We start from the raw sequence: 18,652 nt of genomic DNA, 5'->3' as shown, positions 1-18,652 counted from the left end.
CATCAAAACTGTCCTTGAGAAAGTCTTTGGAAAGAATTTAGATTGGCTGCCATTCAGTGTCAAGAAAGTACAATAGACTCCACATAAGCCGTTCATCTTGGAAGACTAAAGGCAGAATCTAAGTGTTGGAAATTCATTCTGCCATTGTACATGTTTTATCAGGGGACCAGGGTGAATCAGCTGACCTGAGAATGTCATCATCACCAATTTCCCAGCCTTAAACGGACTAATTAATCCTACTTCACGGGTTCAGAAGGAAATGCTGTCGAAACTTATTTTCTCATCGCTTCAGTTTAAACGACTTGTTTTAAAAACTAAATTTCCTCTGGGTAGTGGTGGCACACCCCTTTGCTCCCAACACTTGGGAAGCAGAGGCAGGTGGATCTCTGTGAGTTCTACAAAATGACTTCCAAAACAGCCAGAGATGTTACACAGAGAAACCTTGTCTCAAAGCAATAACAGACAAACAAAAAACTATACTTTCTACGGGTGGTTGTGTGGTGGTGCACATCTTCCGAGGCAGAAGCAGAGATCCTCCAGGATAGCTAGGGCTTCACTGAGAAACCCTGTCTCGGGGGAGAGGGGACAGGGGGCGGGGGAGGACACGAATAATTAAATTTTCAACAGTCATGTTGAATGCGGAGCTCAGGCGGACGGCTTGCCAGCGTTGTCTCCTGTCTCTCTGTCCACCCCCCACCCAGTCGAGGTGAATCTCTGTGAGTTTGAGGACAAACAGGGCTACATAATGAGACCCTGTCTCAAAAACCAAGCTTTTTTTTTCACCCAGCATAGTGGTGCAAACCTGTAATCGCACCATTCAGTAGGCTAATGTCATGAGTTCAAAGTCAGTCAGGGCGATAGTGAGACCCTCTCTCAAAATAAAACAAAATAGAATCCAATGTGTATTAGCAAACCTTTTGGATTAAAGATGCATGGACCTAAAATGTAGAACACACCATTTCAAAGTGTGTTTTAGTCTCAAGGGGAAGGATACTCATCCTCTTTGGATTAACCTTCTCTCCTGCGGGCACCAAGGCAATTGGAACTCCTGAACCGTGGCAAGCACTCATTAAATATCCGTTCATGCTGCTGTAGTTCCCCAATATTTTCTGTCAGCGCTATCAACCTTTGCATTTCAACTAGCTCTTTCAAATATACATGGAGGGTCCTCTGGCAACCTCATTGTCGATCATTCTCTCATTCATACTTAAAATGCTCAACTGCCGCCTACACCTTTACCACTTCATTTATGTTTCCTGATTACAAAAGTAATAAATATATCCTGCTTAGAAAAGTAATAATTGCTTATTGTAGAAACTCAGAAATTGACAGGGAGAGTGGTCTCGGCAGTCAAGAGCACTGTTTGCTCTCACAGATAACCCTGGTTTTGTTTCCAGCTCCTACACAGCAACTCACAAACAATTGTAACTCCAGGTCAAGAAAATCTGGCGCCCTTTCTTGGTCTCCACAAGTACCAGGCATGCATGTACCTACACGTAGGCAAACATAAGCATAAAATTTTTTTTTGAGGCAGGCACAGTGGCTCATGCCTTTTAATTCCAGCACTTGGGAGGCAGAGGCAGGCAGATCTCTGAGTTCAAGGTCAGCCTGGTTTGCAGAGCTAGTTCTAGAACAGCCAGGGCGACAAAGGAAAACCCTGTCTCAGTAATATAATAATAACCAAATAAATAAATCTTTGTTAAAGAGCCACTAAAAAGCAGTTGCAAGGGGGAGGGGTGTACATGCCTTTAATTCCAGCATTCTGGAGGCAGAGGAAGGCAGATTTCTGTGAGTTCCAGGACAGTTATGCATACACAGAGAAACCCTATCTCATTAATATAATAATAAACAAATAACTAAATATTTGCATAAAACCCACTAAAAGACATCTCAAAATGTTTCAGCATAATATCTACATAGTAACTTCTATGAACCAGGCACTGTTGTTTGGTTTTAGGTTTTATTCACTGTGAGTGTGTGCATGTTCCAGTAAGCATGTTGCTGGTCACCAGTCTTAATGGGGTTATAATGAGACAATTCAGATATACCTACTGCAAGCTCCTGAGTGGCACATAGCCCTAATCTGCCTTTTGTCTTCAGCACCATCTGTTTAACATATGTGAATCGTGTAGGAGAGTTTCCCAAAGGTGCAAAGCCTATGCAAGACTTAGTTGGGAGACAACCTGGAAAACCATGGATTTTCTGATTGAGAATTTGCACTCGGCATTGTCCCTTTGCAAGCTTAAATAAGATGCTTTGGGGACATGGAAATCAACTTACTAAGGTGTAAACTGGAGAATATTGAAGAAGCCCTCAGCGAAGGGAAGGTGGTTCAGTCCATAGAAATGAATGCACCCTGCAGCTGGAAAAGGGATGATTATCCATCCTTGAGGTGCCTCTGTACTTCTATCCTGAACCACGTGAATGAACACCCACACCTGGTATACAACAGGCTTATGTTAATCTAATCTTCATAACAATTATGTAAGTATTAACAATTATTTTAGAGACCCTACCTTATAATCCTACCTTCAAATAAAAAATTAAGATTTTCTTTTTGTTTTTGAGACTACTATTGGTATTTTGATGTCTTTTCATACCTTTGAAAGTTGTTTTTCCTACCCAAGTCTTAGTGTTATAGTCAAAGGACTCAGATGGGTTATGTGTAGAATACATTCGTCCATTGGTGCTGATCTGATTTTTAAGGGCCAGTGTATCTTTTTGCATTCTATATTAGCATTTTCAAAATCCAGCAATTCAATGAGTACTCGTCTAGCTTCTGGATCTGCTACTCCTATTTGTACAGCTTTAGTTAATCTTTACAAAAAGTTACTAAATGGTTCTCTTGGGCCTTGTATAACCTTAGTACAAGATTAAATTCTTTTTCCTATTTCTTGAATGTTGTCCCAAGTATTCAAGGCTGCTGTATGGCATAGGAACAAAATGTGTTCATTGTATATAGTTTGACTATCTGGATCAGTATAACCACCCTCACCAAAAATTTGCCAGATAGCTTGATTGTGGTGATCAATATATACATATATCAAAACATCAAGTTGAAGCTGAAGTGGGCTATTATGCCAGCACTTGGGAGACTGAGGTGTCATAACATTAAGTTTAAGCCTTGCCTTGGCCTGGTGACATACACCTTTCATCCTAGCTCTTGGGAGAAATAGGCAGGCAGATAGATCACTATATGTCCCGGGCCAGCCTGGTCTACATAGTAACTACCAGGCCAACCAGGACTACGCAGTGAGATTCTGTCTAAAAAAGAAAGAGGGGGCTGGAGAGATGGCTCAGAGGTTAAGAGCATTGCCTGCTTTTCCAGAGGTCCTGAGTTCAATTCCCAGCAACCACATGGTGGCTCACAACCATCTATAATGGGGTCTGGTGCCCTCTTCTGGCCTGCAGACATACACACAGACAGAATATTGAATACATAATAAATAAGTAAATATTTAAAAAAGAAAAGAAAAGAAAGAGGAAGGTCAGGCAGTGGTGGCACATACCTTTAATTCCAGCCCTTGGGAGGCAGAGGCAGGCAATAAATAAATAAATAAAGTAAGTAAGAGGAAACAAGCAAATGTGTTGTACACATAAAGTTTTTCTTTTTGTGCTGGAAATGTAACGCAGGGTCTTGAGCATGCTAGGTGAAGCACTTGATCTCTGAGCAGCTCTACAACCTCCAATCACTCAGGAAAGTATTCATTTGTTAACTAGTTCCTTCTCTGCTCCATTTTTTCTTCCTTTCTCCCTGCCTCCTCCATTTTTTTCATGATACATGCTTTCATCAAACAGTCTTATAAGGTTAGGCAAGCCTTTTACTAGTGAACCCTTCCCAGCCCTATTCCATTTCATAAATACAAATATATAAAGAGCAGAAAGTTCAAAAGGCACAAATGGTATGTAGTAAGTGCTCTTTCATTTTGTTACCCAGCCGTCTCGTTTCTGTTCCTGTCAGCAGAACACTGTCTTAATAAAGCTCCTATATAAAATCTAACATATCAATGCAATACCTGTATTTCCCCCAAAATAATCATTTCACGAACAGGCAAGATACAACAGAATATTAACTGCTACTAATATTTAGTTAGAAATCATTTCATTGTCCAATGGTAGTTATTAATTAAATATGGATATATTTGGGAAATGTAATACTTTATTGATAAAGTTAAAAAATGGTGTTATAGAAAGTATTGTATAGGGGCTGGAAAGATGACTCAGTAGTTAAGACTTCATCCTGCAGCAGGGTGTGGTGGTGTAAGTCTTAACCCCAGCACTTGGGAGGCAGAGGCAGACAGATCTCTAAATATGAGACCAGCCTAGTCTACATAGTGAGTTTCAGTAGATCCTGGGATATATATATAAATTGTTTTAATTGTGGTAGAATAGGCCATCTGAGAAGGGATTGTAGACAGGGCATTCATAGAAATAATGTTTCTTCTGTGAATCACCCAAATAGAAGTCCCCAACTTTCTGGATTATGCAGAAGATGCAGTAAAGGCCAACAATGGACCAATGAATGTAGATCAAAAAGAGAAACAAGGCAACCCATCACCATCAGGAAACTCCATGGGGGGGGGGGGCTCTCCCAGGCTCCCAGGCTGAAAGTGGTCCAGTCATTCCTAGTTACTGTGGAAGACACGCCTCCCCAAGAAAATTAGAAAACCCAGTGCCTGTTGTAAAAAACAAACAAAAAACCACACTGTTCTGAATGATACAATAACCATGGAGAATGAATCAAAAATACCAATAGAAAATAGAAAGTACATAATTTGCCAGAATTCTAAAAATGATCAAAGACCAAAACTGAGAAAGATTACAGAACAAGTTGGAATCTTTGCAGGTCCCATGGCATGTGAGGAACATGGGTGGGGAAACAGAATATTCCATGCAGAGAAAGCTTGGGAAGTATTTTTATTTAGGAAGAGGATATTGGGAGAGCAGGGGAAAAGGAAGGAAAAGCTACAGAGACAGAGAGAGAGAGGGAGGAGGAGAGAGAAGGGGGAGAGACAGAGAGTTGCCTCTTTAAAAAAAGGGTGGTAAGTGGGGGCTGGAATAGGTTGCCTTTTTGTAGGAAGGAAAAGATTAGGAATGGGTGGAGCTTGTCTCTTAAAGAGACAGGCTACTGTTTGGGTTTACCCTGCCAGGTGACAAGGAAGGCCAGGATAACAGAGAGTACAAATAAATAACATTATAATTGAAGGATTATTTATACATGGGTGCAGATGTGACTATTATTACTCCAGAATCTTGGCATCCAAATTGGCCTCTTCAGGGTGAGGATGTTCAATTCCTAGGAATTGGAACCCTATGTTGGGTAAAACAAAGCAAAAGAGGGTTGGGTGCATAGGGCTAGAAGGACAGAGAGGAAGGCTGAGACCATATGTGGCTCATATAGCAGTGAACCTATATGGTCAAGATCTGCTACAACAATGGAATACCCAGATTAACATTCTTGCATTCTCTGTTTCTGGGAAGGATATTATGAGTTACTATAAAAAAAAAATTCTCCAAACATTCACGGTGTACAAAACATACAACAAAAACTGGTACCAATGGCCCTAAGAAACCTATATGGCTTAAGCAATGGCCTTTAACAAAAGAAAAACTTCAGGCTTTAGAACAGCTGGTACAGGAGCAACTAGGTACTCAACATATTGAAGAATCAACCAGCCCTTGGAATTCTCCTGTATTTGCTGATAAAAAGAAATCTGGAAAATGGAGAATGGTGACAGATCTAAGAGCTGTTGATAAGGTAATTCAGCCAATGGGCTCTCTACAATCTGGAATTCCTTTGCCTTCCCTATTGCCTAAAGAATGGCTTCTTATAGTTACTGATTTAGAAGATTGTTTCTTTACCTTTACAAGAAAAAGACAGAGAAAAATTTGCCTTCACAGTGCCAGATTATAATAATTCTCAGCCTCCTAAAGGATATCAATGGAAGATTCTCCCACAGGGAATGTTAAATAGCCCCACCCTGTGCCAATATCTTGTAAATAAGCCATTGGAAATAATACACAAACGATCTTCTGAATCTATAGTTTACCATTACATGGACAACATTTTACTATCTGATTCAAATGTAGATACTTTAGAATGTTTGAAAGAATAAAGAAAAAATTGCCTTTTGGGGGATTACAAATTGCTCCTGAAAAAGTACAAAGAGAAGATTCTATTAATTTTTTAGTTTGTAAAATAGGTTTACAAAAAAATAGACCTCAAAAGGTACAAATTATCAGGGCTCAATTGCAGACTCTGAATGACTTCCAAAGATTTCTAGATGACATTTCACATCTATGGCCCACTATTGGAATAGAACCTGATGACCTGGTTAATTCAAACAAAATTTTAGATGGTGAAAAGTATTTAAATAGTTCTAGAGAATTATCAGCTGAAGCTGAGAGAGAATTGACTTTGAAAAGAAATTACAGAAGGCACATGCAGATTATGAGGATCTCAATCTTAACTACATTCTGGTCATATTAACCCTACAAACATTCTTCTTCAGGAATTTTAATACAGAAGGAAGATATTATGTTAGAATGGATCTTTTTACTGCATATACTGAGTAAAACATTAAAAATTTATGTGGAAGGCTGGAGAGATGGCTCAGAGGTTAAGAGCATTGCCTGCTCTTCCAAAGGTCCTGAGTTCAATTCCCAGCAACCACATGGTGGCTCACAACCATCTGTAATGAGATCTGGTGCCCTCTTCTAGGGTACAGGTACGCATGCAGGCAGAGCACTGTACATAATAAACAAATCTTTAAAAAAAATCTTATGTGGAAAAGGTCTCTGAGTTAATTATAAAAGGAAAATTGAGACTTTATCAATTAGCAGGAATAGACCCAGCAGAAATTATAGTACCAGTCACTAATGATGAAATCAACATCCCATAATCGACAAATTATGGGAAGAAAGTGAATCCTGGCAAAGATCTTTTTGGGAGATAATTTTTTGGGAGAGATTAATAACAACTATCCCAAAAGTGAGAAAATTTGACTTATAAGGAGAACTAATTGGATCCTTTCTCACATTGTATGGGAAACACTAATAACTGAGACCCTACATTCTATACTGATGCAAATAAATCAGGAAAGGCAAGTTACAAATCAGAAACTTTAAGTAAAATAGAACAAAGAATTATATGTTATTGTTATGGTACTAAGGAATTATAAAGAACCTCTAAACATAGTTACTGATTTGCAATATGCAAAAAGAGTTGTTTTGCATATTGAAACAACTGAATTTATACCAGATGATACAGAATTGACTTTATTATTTATTCACTTACAAGATATAATCAGGAATAGGTATCATCCCATATATACAACACACATCTGATTCCATATGAGTCTGCCAGGTCCTCTAGCACAAGGTAAGGCAGAAATTGATCAATTATTGATTGGAAATGTTCTGAAGGCCTTAGAATTTCATTTTAAAAAGTCAATATCAAAGGTTTAAAAAAGGACTTTTCCATCACATGACAAGTCAAGGAAATTATAAGGAGATGTCCTATTTGTTGTTTATACAACCAAACACCACTACCTACAGGAAGTAACCCAAAGGGTACTCAAAAGAATGAAATATGGCAGATGGATCTTTTCCCTTTTGTAGAATTTGAAAAATTAAAATATGTACACCATACCATTGATACCTATTCAGGTTTTCAATGGGCAAATGCTTTGAGTTCTGAAAAGACTCATTCAGTAATCACACATTTACTAGAAGTTATGGCCATCATGGGTATACCTGCACAAATAAAAATAGACAATGCTCCAGCATACGTCTCTAAGAAAATGAAACCATTTTTGCTTATTATAAAATAAAGCATATTTAGGTATACCAAACAATCCTACAAGTCAAGCAGCTATAGAAAGATCAAATATAACTATAAAGGATATGTTAAATAAACAGAAAGGAATGATAAATACCACCAGAAATAGATTGTACAATGCCTTTATTAACCTTAAATTTTTTAATGCTAATGAGAAAGGAACAACAGCTACAGAGAGACATTGGACAATGGAAAAAAATTCTGAATTAATCAGTCAGTGTACTTTAAGGATTTGCCAACCTCAGAATGGGAACCAGGAGATGTGCTACATTGGGGAAGGGGTATTGCTCTTGTTTCCACAGGAAAAGAAAAGCTATGGATACCATCAAAATCAATTAAGATTCAATTTGAAAAGGAGAAACCTCTTGATAAAGAGAAATAACAGCTCATCCAAAGAGGTGACAATTCTACAAGTTGTAAAAAAAATCTCACAAGGGGTAGGGCAGGGTTCTTTTCTTGTCTTTGCAGGAAAATAGAAAAATACCTATCATTGAGAAGTCAAGAGACCTTGGACATCTAGATGTCTAAAGAAGAAAAAGATAGTTATCTAGAAAGAATCACCAAGCAAAGAAAAATCTGACTTATAATACCAATATTCTCTGCAGTGTAAANTAGACGAAGATAGAACCACCAAGCAAAGAAAGCCCTGACTTATGATACCAATATTCTCCTCAGGGTAAAATCTCACTACCTAAACATACATATCTCTTTATTTCTCAATATAATGGTAGTCCTAACACTTAAAAATCAAAGCTGGCTTTGGAGTTGGACTGTGGATCTCCTTCTCTGATGTGGGATTCCCCTCTGTATGCTGTGAATATATTTTATTACCATTGGTTAATGAAGAAGCTGCTTTGGGTTTATGGCAGTGCAGAATAGAGCAAGGTGGGAATCCCAAGCAGAGATAGAGGAGAAAAAAAGAGGTGGAATCAGGGAGATGCCATGTGTCTGCCAGAATAAACAGATGCGCCAGAACCTTGTCAGTAAATCACAAACCTCATGGTAAAATATAAATGAAGAGAAATAGATGTAAGAGTTAGCTAGAAATATGCCTAAGCTATTAGCCAAGCAATGATGCAATTAATATACTTTCTGTGTGATTATTTTGGGTCTGAGTATCTGGGAAATGAACAAGCAGTCCCCACCTACACTTCTCTAAATCCAAGCATGTTGTTAAAAGAAAAATTCAGAGTTTCTGTCTCATTCAGGAGAGCCACCTGGTGTGGGATAGAAGGAAAATAAAAACCTAGGAACTAAGGTTATCAAAACTCTGTTTTCAAAAATTCTCCCCATACTTATTTCTATCTCTATGGTACTTTCTTTGAATATATGTCTATCAAAATTCAAACTTTCTGTCTTGATATGAATAATATTTAAGTTTTCCACAGTGAACAATAAATTTTCCTACAGTAATCTCTGAAGTCTATAGGAAGAAGATGGGGTCCATCTGGCTCATTTGATGGCATTCAGCTGATAGCACCACTTAAAGGTTGGTTTTGGATTACAAATTGCTCAGGATGATTTCAAGATGGCTAGTTGAGATGATCCAGCCTTACAGACCACTCTAGACAGGACTTGAGACAAGCCCTGCACTTTTCAATTACACAGAGACTGGACAACAAATGACAAAGCTACCTCTTTCAGGACTTGACAATTAATAATTTTTCTCTTTTCAGGATCCCCTAAAGATCCTGGAAGTAAATTTAAGAATACAATGCCCACATTTCCAAGAGGTGGGGTGGGTAGTTTTTGGTCATTCAATGGATTATAGATATTTGTCATTGTTTAGGGATGTTAGTTTCAAGTTACAATTGGTAATTGCCAGGAAGAAAGCTAAACAAAGAAAATTAGATTCAAGGTTCTTGTTTTGAAAAGGTAAAAGGGAGGATATGGATACGACAAGATAAAAAGGTAGATTATTGAATCTACTTTTAAAAAGAAACTACTAGTTTTAAATGTTTTACATCGGATTGGACTTTTGTATATTGTATACAAATTGTGTATATTGATACAAATTTGAGATAAATTTTGTTAAAACATACTGTACATAAGCTACTAATCTTGTTCAAGGTATTGTACCTATCTAGCACATTTAACAATGTAATGCAAATTTCTAGTCTTTGAAAGTTATTATTACCAACTGTTTAGGATAATAAGGAAATGCAGATTAGTAATTAGTGACCTATTATAATTAAACTTGTAGTCACATTAGGTATGCTTTCAAGGTCAAGCAAAGATATATTTTAGATAGGTCGGTCATCTTCAAACACTTCCAAGATCTACAGAATATGGTATTTAAGATGCTTTAATAACAATAGACTCTTTTTTTATGACAATGAGACCTGTCTGCTCCTGGCAGCACCAGTCTACTTCAGAGAAGATAATGGGCACTGAAGAAACTCCACTTTTGTGGCAAAAGTAAACTACTAGGCAATGCCCTTGCCTCAACAGCTGACAGCATGCTGTCCTAATTGGACAAACAGGACACAAAAAATGTGACTGCCAAACACTGTCAAGACAAAGAGGGACAGCCCTTCAGAATATTCTCCTTCACAGAAAAGTCTATTGGATATCCTAGGCCTATAGGTTGAAGATAGATGCCCCAATGTTGCAGAGAAACTTTGGGTGACTGTCCAGGCTTTTTTGGAAGTCACTTGCTCACATTTCCTGCTTACTCAGTGTTGGGGGCTGTGGACCCCCAGACCCTGAATTTCCTGTAAACAACTTGCTTGCAGCATCTCTGAGCAACAACTTTTTTTTCCTGTGTTTGCAGCTCCTCTGAGCACGAGATCCTGATGGCAGGAGAGTGATTTCTGGTGGCTGCAGCTGAAAGATCTGGAGAGCTGGGCTATGACCAGAGCACTATATAAACTGCCCCTGAACACAATAAAGTTGGCATTCTCGGCATTCTTGTTTCAAGGATGACCCATGTCCCCATGTCTCTGTCTGTGTGTGTATGTTTTTAAATCTCCAGCCTAATTCTTGGCTCATGTATGGACATGCAGTAGTGCAGGCAGACAGTATAACTCAGTTAATATTATTTACTTCTTTGGTCTCTGAAGGAGTTGAAGACTAGATATTTACAGTTATATTTTCCTTGTTTACCTGATGCAGAAAGCAAGTTGTGATAGAAAGTAAAATAGGTTACAAGACTTGGGACTTACCAAAATAGGATAGATATTGTTGCATTAGGAGCGGCAGGGCTGCGTCCCTGGCACCTGGCCGCCCGCATGGCTAGCTTATGCCCCAAATAATTACACGGAAACTGTATTCTTTCAAACACTGTCTGGCCCGGCTAGGTCCAGTTTCTTATTGGCTAGCTCTTACATATTGTTCTAACCCATTTCTAATATTCTGTGTAGCCCACGAGCTGGCTTACCAGGGAGGATCTTAACCTGCGTCTGTCTGGAGCGGGAGAATCATGGCCACTTCCTCAGCTTCTTTCTCCCAGAATTCTCTTCTGTTTACTCCACCTACCTAATTTTCTGTCCTATGAGGGCCGAGGCAGTTTCTTTATTATTAACCAATGAAAGCAACAGATAAGATACAAGACCCACCTCCATCAAAATATGGAGTATTTTCTCTGAATTTGTAAAATGCAAATGGACTAGACATTGTTGATGGATTTATTTCCTGTATATATTGTCTATAGTCCTTGTAGTTACTGTATATAGGGGCTTTTTTTAGTTATAGTCTTTTTTTTTTTACTTTAGACAAAAAGGGAAATGAGTGATATTTTATTTTATTTTGGGGGGATTTGAACTTTACTTGACCCTTATTCAAAATGGAAGTTCTATCCAAAATGGCTTCAGTTTGGTTCCTTCTTACAATATTAAACCTAGATCTCCACTCAGTGGGCCCATATTGATAAACTCAGATTGGTCCAGCTTTATATTCCTTCTGCCATTATCCTACACCCTTAAAATCTATTCCCACACGTGTTCCCGAGACTTCAGGTTGAATGAATTAGCAAGGTCATTAAGCTCTTTAGTAGTGTAACACAGTTCCTCATGGACTACACTTTCTATCTCCTCTCTAGGAGCCTGCTTAGCCTTATAGGTCTATAGGCAACTGTTCTTAGGCCCTGAGGTGTTGACAGAGGTTTCTGTCCCACCAGGTCCCGCAGTCATTCAGTCCCAAAGAAATACACAGAGGTCTACATTAATCATAAACTGGCTGGCCTATTTGCTCAGACTTCTTATTAACTCTTATAACATATATTAGCCCATAATTCTTGTCTGTGTTAGCTACATGGCTTGGTGCCTTTTTTGGCGAGGCAGTCACATCTTGCTTGCTCTATGTCTGGGTGACAACTCTCATTTGTATTTTAATAATTAAAGCTTGCCTGAAGATCAGAGAGTAAAACAGTCCTACTGGTCAGCCTTACAGACCAGGCAGTGGTGACACACACCTTTAATCCCAGTAGCCACACTAGCTTACCATAGAAATCTGTCAGTAGTGGTGCATGCCCTTAATCTCAGCCCTAGAGAGGAATATAAAATGGGAGGAGACAGCTCTCAGACAGACTCAATCTGAGATTCCTGGAGGCAGGATCACCATTGCATACTGAAGTTAAGGTAAGAGCCAGTGGCTAGCTGTTTTGCTTTTCTGACCTTCAGGTTGAACCCCAATATCTGTCTCTGGGTTTTTATTAATTGTGCTACATTCCCCTTTATATTCTTCTCTCCACTCAGCCATATGGTGCTCTCCTCCACCTCCCTAGTGTTGGGATTAAAGATGTGTGATCCCAAGTGCTGGGATCACATTTGTGTGAGCTCTGTTTCTCTTTTAGACAGATTCAATCTTGTGTAGCCCAGGGTGGCCTTGAACTCACAGAGATCCATCTGCCTGTTTCCCCAAGTCCTCGCTAGTATGGCTGCTTTGCCCTCTGATCTTCAGGCAAACTTTATTTATTAAAACACAAATAACACTATACCTGTGTTGCTGTTTCAGTCCCTGTGAGTTCATATGTACCCTGCTTAGTTAATTTAGAGGGCCTTGTTCTCCTGCTTCCTCCATCCTCTCTGGCTCTTACAACCTCCTCAGGATTCCCTGAATTCTAAGGGTAGGGATTTCATGGAGATCTCCCACTTAGATTCTCTCTGCTGTGGGTCTCAAATCTGTTCCCATATGCTGCCAGAGGAAGCCTCTCTGATGATAAGGCACTGATCTATGAATATAGCAGAATATTATTAGGAGTGGAATGATTTTACTGATACTTTTTTTTGACCAGTAGTGTTTGGTTTTACAGAACTCTGGTCTGCATAGTCTCTGGGTTGTTTGTTTGCTTGGTTGGTTGGTTTTTCGTTTGTCAAGACTGGGTTTCTCTTTGTATCCACGGCTGCCCTGGAATGTTGGAACTCACTTTGTAGGCATAAGTCTATCTCTGCCTCCCGAATGCTGGGTTTAAAGGCATGTGGTACCATGCTTGGTAAGTCTCTGCTTCTTGATTACCCAGACAGTGTTGGGTGTGGGTTCCTTCTTGTAGAGCAGGCCTTAGGTAAAATCAGACATTGGTTGGCTACTTCCACAAATTCTGTGTCACCATTGCCCTAGCATATTTTACAGGTAGGACAGATTGTAGGTCAAAGGTTTTGTGACTGGGTTGATGTCCATGTTTCTCTGCAGAATAACTTCCCACACCAAAGAGACTAGAATGTAGGGGTTAAGACTCCATGAAGGCACCTGTTTGACTTCTCCATGTTCAATGAGTTATGTGGGTGTTGTGCTCAACAAGGGGCCCCACTGTCAATTTGAGAAAGCAACCCTTTGTCTTAGCAACAGCCTGGGCTGTTTGGGGACTTCCACGAGACCCTCTAGGTCAACAATTCAACTGAATACAACCCAGTCGCACCACTGGAAGCCTTGCCTGCCAACAGAAGATGGCCAGTTGAGACTCTGTGTCCCCATTACTAGGAATCCTCATTAGGATTAGCTTCATAGAGTCCAGGCAGTTTTCCCTGCACTAGGTTTTTCCACACTGCCCCCGCAAAACCACCAATTCCAGTGTTCTCTCTCTGTATTCTCTCCCCCTCCACCTCATCTACCCCCCCATACCTCCTTCTATCCTCACCAGCTCCTAGCCTACCCAAAGATCCATGTATTTCCCCCCCCCGACCCCTCCTCTTTACCTAACCTCTCTGGGTCTATGAATTGTAGCTTGGTTATCATTTACTTAAAGGCTAATATTTACCTACAAGTGAATACATACCATATTTGTCTTTCTCAGTTTGTGTTATCTCATTCAGGATTTTTTTTTCTAGTTCCATCCATTTGCCTGCAAATTTCATGATGTCATTTCAAACAGCTAAGTAATACTCCATTGTATAAATGTACCACATTTCCTTTATCCATTCTTCTGTTGAGGGACTTCTAGATTGTTTCCAATATCTGACTATTATAAATAAAGCCACAATGAATATAGGTGAGCAAGTGTCCTTGTGGTAGGATGAAATGTCCTTTGTGTATGTGCCCAAGAATGATATAGCTGGATCCTGAGGTAGATCAATTCCAGCTTTCTGGAGAAACTTCCATATTGATTTCTGTACTGGCTGTACAAGTTTGCAATGAAGGAGTGTTCCCTTTGCTCCACATCCTGGCCTATATGAGCTGTCATTTGCTATCCATTATGACAGGTATAAAATGGACTCTCAAAATAGTTTTGATTTGCATTTTCCTGATGACTAGGGATTTGAATATTTTTGTTTTTGTTTTGTCTCCTTTTTTGTTTTTTTTTTTTTTTTGGTTTTGTTTTGTTTTTGTTTTTGTTTTTCAAGACAGGGTTTCTCTGTGCAACAGTCCTGGCTGTCCTGGAACTCACTTTGTAGACCAGGCTGACCTCAAACTCACTGAGATCTACCTGTCTCTTGTTTCTGTTTTTTGAGACAAGATTTTTTTGTGTAGCCCTGGTTGTCCTGGAACTAGCTCTGTAGACCAGGTTAGCCTCCAACTCACAGAGATCTATCTGTCTCTACCTCCCATGCATCACAACACCCAGCAAATGCATTTAAGTGTTTCTTATCTATTTGAGTTCTTCTATTGAGAATTTTCTGTTTAGATCTGTACCCCCTTTTAAAATTAGATTATTTGTTTTAATATCTAGTTTTTTGAGTTCTTTATATATTTTGTATATTAGTCCTCTAGGATGTGGAGTTGGTAAAAAAAAATCTTTTCCTATTCTGTAGGTTGCTTCTTTATCCAACTGATGGTGTCCTTTGCCTTCCAGAAGCTTCCATAAGGTCCCATTTATTAATTGTTATCTTGGAACCTGTGCTAATAGTGTTCTGTTCAGAAAATCTTCTCTTATGCCAATGAGTGCAAGGCTATTTCCCAGTTTCTCTTCCATTAGGTTCAATGTATCTAGTTTTATGTTAAGGTCTTTGATTCACTTGGACTTGAGTTTTGTGCAGGGTGATAAGTATGGGTCTATTTGCATTCTTCTACATGCCAACATGTTTGACCAGCACTACTCGTTGAAGATGCAATCTTTTTTCCAGTGTGTTATTTCTGACTTCTTAATAAAAGAAATCAAGTATCTGTATGTGTGGGTTTATATCAGGGTCTTCAATGTGTCTGTTTTTAGGACAATACAATGCAGTATTTATTACTTAGCTCTGTACTATAATTTGAAATCAGGAATGGTAAGACTTCCTGAAGTTCTTTTATTGTTCAGGATTGTTTTAGCCATCCTGTTTTGTTTTGTTTTCCATATGAAGTTGAGAAATGTCCTGTCAAGGTCTATAAAGAATTGTGCTGGACTTTAATCCCAACACTAGGGAGACAGAGCCAGGCAGATCTCTGTGAGTTTGAGATCAGCCTGGTCTACAGAGTGAGTTCTAGGACTGGCACCACAGCTACTAGAAAACCCTGTCTCAAAACACCAAAAAAAAAAAAAAGATAGAATTGTGCTGGAATTTTGATAAGGATTTCATTGAATTTGTAGACTCCTTTTGGTAGGATGGCCATCTTTACTATGTTGAATTTACCCATCCATGGCAGGGGAGGTTTTTCGATCTCCTGATGTCTTCAATTTCTTTCTTCAAGACTTGAAGTTTTTATCATACAAGCACTTTGCTTGCTTGGTTAGATTTACCCCAACATATTTTATATTATTCGAGGCTACCTTGAAGTGTTGTTTCCCTAATTCCATTCTCCATCCACTTGTCATTTATAGATAGGAGGGCTACTGTAACATGAAGGGGGCCTGCTTGTTGGGGGTTTCTGTCCTGCCCCGTACCCCCAGCTGTTTAGCCCCAAAGAAAATCACACAGAGATCTCTATAAGTTATAAAGCTGATTGGCCCATTAGGTCAGGCTATTTATTAGCTCTTGTAGCTTATATTCACCCATTATTCTGATCTATGTTAGCCATGTGGCTCAGTACCTTTTTCAGCTGGCAGATCACATCCTGGTGCTTCGGTGGTCTGGGCAGGACTGGGCAGGACTGGGAGGAATCAACTTCCTCCTTCCCAGAATTTTCCTGTTCTCCTTGTATCATTTCTACTTCCTGTCTGTTTTTTTGTTTTGTTTGCCTATACTTTCTGCCTGGCCAATCAGCATTTATTTAAAACATGAATGACAGAATACAGACAATTCTCCCGCATCAGGCTACCAATTTTTGTTGTTGTTGTTTACCATGTATCCAGCTACTTTGCTGAAAATATTTATCAGCTGTAGGAGTTCTCTGGTGGAATTCATAGGATCACTTATGTATAAGATTATAACATTTCTAAACAATGATACTTTGACTTTTTTTCCAATCTGCATCTCCTTGAATTCTTTCGTTTATCTTAATTGCTCTAACTAAAATTTCAAGTACTATATTGAATAGATATGAAAAGAGTGGAGAACCTCGTCTTGTTCCCGATTTTAGTAGAATTGTTTTGAGTTTCTCTCCATTTAATTTGATGTTGGCTACAGATTACTGTGAATTGCCTTTATTGTGCTGAGGTCTGTCCCTTGTACCCCTATTCTCTCTAAAACTTTTATCATGAAGTGGTGTTAGATTTTGTTAAAGGCCTTTTCTGATCAGGTGTTTTTTGTTTATTTTTTGGGGTTTTTTATTGTTTGTTTGTTTTTTCAAGACAGGGTTTCTCTATAGCTTTAGAGCCTGTCCTGGAACTCACTCTTTACACCAGACTGACCTCAAACTTGCGGAGATCCATCCGCCTGTCTCTGCCGACCAAGTGCTGGGATTAAAGGTGTGTGCCACCACTGCCCAACTTGTATTTCAGTTTTTTATGTGGTGTATTATCTTTATTGATTTTTGTAATTGAACCATCCTTGCACTCTGGGGTGAAACCTGCTAGAACATTATTTGATCTTGGATTTGGTTTGCAAGCATTTTATTGAGTATTTTTGCTTCTATATTCATAAAGGAAATTGATCTATAATTCTTTTTGTTAGCCTTTATGTGGTTTCAGTATATGGGTAACTATGACCTCATAAAATTAATTGGGCAATGTTCTTTCTGTTTCTAATTTTGGAATAATTTGAGGATTATTGATGTTAACTCTTTTTTAAGAGTCTGTTAGAATTCTGCTCTAAAACCATCTGGCCCTGTGTTTTTTTTGGTTGGGAGTTTTTTAATGACCTTTTCTATTTCACCAGGGGTTATAGGTTGCTTAAACTGCTTATCTGATCTTGATTTTACTTTGGTAAGTAATACCTATTGAGAAAATGACTCATTTGTTTTAGATTTTCTAATTTGGTGGAGTACAGGTTTTAAAGTTATGTCCTTATGATTCTTTGGATTTCCTCAGTGTCTGTTGTTAATTTGGTTCTCTCTCTCTCTCTCTCTCTCTCTCTCTCTCTCTCTCTCTCTCTCTCTCTCTGTTGGTTTATAATATGTTAGTTCCAGAAGTTCTCTGTTTAGTTTTTGTATGGATGACCTGTCCATTGGTGAGAATGTGGTAGTAAAGTCTCCTACTATTAGTGTGTGGGAGTTAATGTGTGGTCTCAAATGCAGTAGTATTTCTTTTACAAACCTGGGGTCCCTTGTTTGGGAGATATAAATGTTAACAATTGTCATCTTGATAGATTTTTCCTTTGATAAATATGTAGTGTCCTTCCCTATCTTTTTAAAATTAGTTTTGGTTTGAAGTCTATTTTGTTGGATATTAAAATGGCTACACCAGGCCTGGCGGTAGTGGCACACGCATTTAATCCCAGCATTTGGGAAGCAGAGGCAGGTGGATCTCTACAGAGTGAGTTCCAAGACAGAGAAACCCTGTCTCAAAAAGCCAGACCAAACCAAACCAAATAAAAAAGCATACACCAGCTTACTCCTAGGTCCATTTGCTTGGAATGTACTTTCACAACCCTTTACCCTGAGGTAATGTTTATACTTGATGTTGAGGTGTATTTCTTGGACACAACAGAAGGATGAATCCTGTTTTTTCATCCACTCTGTTAATCTGTGTCTTTTACTGGAGAATTGAGACCACTGATATTGAGAGAGGTCAATGAGTGAGTGGCATTTGCTGGTTCCTGTTACTTTGTTGTTGTTGTTGGTGGTGGTACATGTACATGTGTGTACATTTCCCTTTTGATTTTGTTGCTGTAAGATTATTAATTTCCTTTTTTTTTTCAAGAGTGTAGCTAACTTCCTTAGGTTGGAGTTTTCTAGTATCTTCTAGCATCTTCTGTAGGGCTGGATTTGTAGATAGATATTGCTTAAATTTGACTTTATCATGGAATATTTTATTTTCTCCATCTATCATGATTGAAAGTAGTTGGGTAGAGTAGTCTGGGCTGGCATTTGTGAACTCTTAGAGTCTGTAGAACATCTGTTGAATCCTTCTGGCTTTTAGAG

This window comes from Alexandromys fortis, unplaced genomic scaffold (genome assembly GCF_014885135.2).
Source record: "Alexandromys fortis isolate MF-2015 unplaced genomic scaffold, M_Fortis_MF-2015_v1.1 scaffold_304, whole genome shotgun sequence".
NCBI classification, from domain to species: domain Eukaryota; kingdom Metazoa; phylum Chordata; class Mammalia; order Rodentia; family Cricetidae; genus Alexandromys; species Alexandromys fortis.
This window is presented reverse-complemented; position numbering follows the sequence as displayed.